The following is a 2,597-nucleotide window of genomic DNA, read 5'->3' on the forward strand; positions in this document are numbered from 1 at the left end:
GTCTTTGGATTGCATTAGCTGCTTATTATACTGCTTTATCAGCCTTCAGAGGCCCTGGCCACACACTAACCTATAAAAGCCAAATTCAGGGATTGGTATGGGGAAGAGAAGCTTTTCTTTTCACGTGTTTTTTTTTTTTTTAACATCTTTATTGGAGTATAATTGCTTTACAATGGTGTGTTAGTTTCTGCTTTATAACAAAGTGAATCAGCTATACACATACATATGTTCCCATATCTCTTCCCTCTTGCGTCTCCCTCCCTCCCACCCTCCCTATCCCACCCCTCTAGGTGGTCACAAAGCATGGAGCTGATCTCCCTGTGCTATGCGGTTGCTTCCCACTAGCTATCTATTTTACGTGTCATGTGCTGTTTTGAAGAGGGTGTTAATGAACTCAAATGGTTCTCACCCACAGCTCTGCAGTATAAAGGGACTTCCACCTGAAGGGAAGCCCCGAGGAGGATCTTGAAGGATTTTCCTTCCCTATTCCAATTCCCTCCCTTTTCCTGGCCCTAATTCTAAACATCTTTAAGAAAAGCACTTAGAAAATGTAAAATAAAAGCAGCCGGGAGAAAGGCGTGCCTTGAATGTTCTTCGTGGAAGCTGCAGGGGCTAAGTGGGCCAGGCCGTGTGGAAAGAGCTCTTGCTTGCTCAAGTGGCTGAGGATTTCACCCCAGACCATTTCTTTGAAAATCTCCTTGCCACACCGTAATGTGTCTTCTTTCTTTTAGGTGACATGTGGCTGCACCTGACCCTTATTTTGTAACTTGCCAGAGGCAGAAGCTGGCAGATGCATCTTCCTAATTTCAGCTGTTTGAATTAGTGTCACCGTAAGTGGACTAATATGGCTTTAAAAAGACCCCCAGAATTCCACAGACTTAAGGCCAAAAAGCTTCAGTGGGCCAAATCTACCACAATTCCTTGTGATAACCCTACTGAGAGCTAGGTAGGATCCTCTATTGCCTAGATGCCAAAGAAACAAAGGACAGCAGACCTCTCATAAACATGCATCCAAGTAGTGGCTGTTACAGAATAGGTCCTCAATATTTGACTGACTGGATATACTCTCATCAAAAGCCTTTTGAGAGACTTCTGATCTCGCAAACCACTTGGTCGCTATGGCACTACAGAAGATACTACAATAAGGGTTTCACTAGTTTGTTGGTAGACCACCACTGAAGGGGGCCTCTAGCTTCTGCTGTCAGTGCTGTGCTGGAGCCTGCTCGTACCAGCTCACCAGAGCCATTTGTGAAATTTTGGAAAGTATCTTGAAATCGGCAATGTTGGCAGTATTTATGCCACAAAAATTAGCGAATGCTACAAATCAGGGCTTTTTTTTTTTTTTCTTTCAGGGACCTGGTTGTTAAACATTTACCAGCATACTACTGTCTTGACTCCATTCCTGGAAACTACTAAACTAATTAAAAGGCTACAGAGCAGCATGGATAAATCTCATAGGCATGATTCTCCGTGAGAGAAGCCAGACACAGAAGATTACATACTATATGATTCCATTTATATGACTTTCTAGAACAGGCAAACTCATCTATGGTGAAAAATATCAGGTTGGAGTTACTTCTGTGGGGGGGGAGGTAACTGGACTGTGAAGGGGCATGAAGAATTTTCTGGGGTGATGCAGATATTCTCATTTTAATGTGGGTATGGGTTACACAGGCATATGCATTTGTCAAACACTCATCGAATTGTACACTTAATATCTGTGCAGTTGGTTTTATGAAAATTTTACCTCGAGATAAAAAAAAACTGCAAACAAATATTGAACCCTACTTAATAGGTTTTCTTTGTACAATTGTAAGGGTTAGCAATTTTGAAGTTATTTGTGCATTTTAAGTTTGAGCAAATGAGTAAATATGTTGAGAATAATGGGAGTCAGGTTTCCCACTATTGGAGAAAAAAAGGTCCCCAGGTAGGAATCCCAGGATAGAATGCAGACTGTGATAAAAAGAATTTAACTGTATTACAAATGGATGAAGCAACCTCACTGAAGGGGATGGGCGAGGAGGTGCTGACATAAGTAACAGGGAATGATTGGATTCTCTAAGATGAAAGGCAAAAGGGACTGCACAGAAGCACTGTACCCATGGGGGCCCAGATGAACGATTCTGACTCTGGTACGCATATATACTGGAACTGAACAATTTAGTAAATGGGTGGTGGATGGTCGGAGCCAGGTCTCTCACTGTTGCAGTGGGAATCTACAAGTCAGCAAGGAGAGGAGTCTAGAATGATCCATGTGGTAACAGATTACAGGTGGAGACATAGGTATGAACTCTTATTTAGCTTATATCAATACAGATTACCTATAGAAATATTTATAGACATGTGTATATACACAAGTTATTATACACATATCTTTCTTTGCTCTGCCAGCTGAAAGGGGCTAGAAGCAATGACACCACAGTAGCAAAAACACATCTAGTATCAAGATTGTAGTTTCTAATACAGTACTCTAATAAAAGAAAATGGGGCAAATTAATTCTAGGGCTGGGGCAGAAAGTATACCAAATGAGCCTGGAGCATCTTTTAGTGCCAAAAAGTAGGGAAATGCTAAAAAAAAAAAAAAAAATCCGTTGATA

The sequence above is a fragment of the Eubalaena glacialis genome, chromosome X (assembly GCF_028564815.1).
Source record: "Eubalaena glacialis isolate mEubGla1 chromosome X, mEubGla1.1.hap2.+ XY, whole genome shotgun sequence".
Classification (NCBI taxonomy): domain Eukaryota; kingdom Metazoa; phylum Chordata; class Mammalia; order Artiodactyla; family Balaenidae; genus Eubalaena; species Eubalaena glacialis.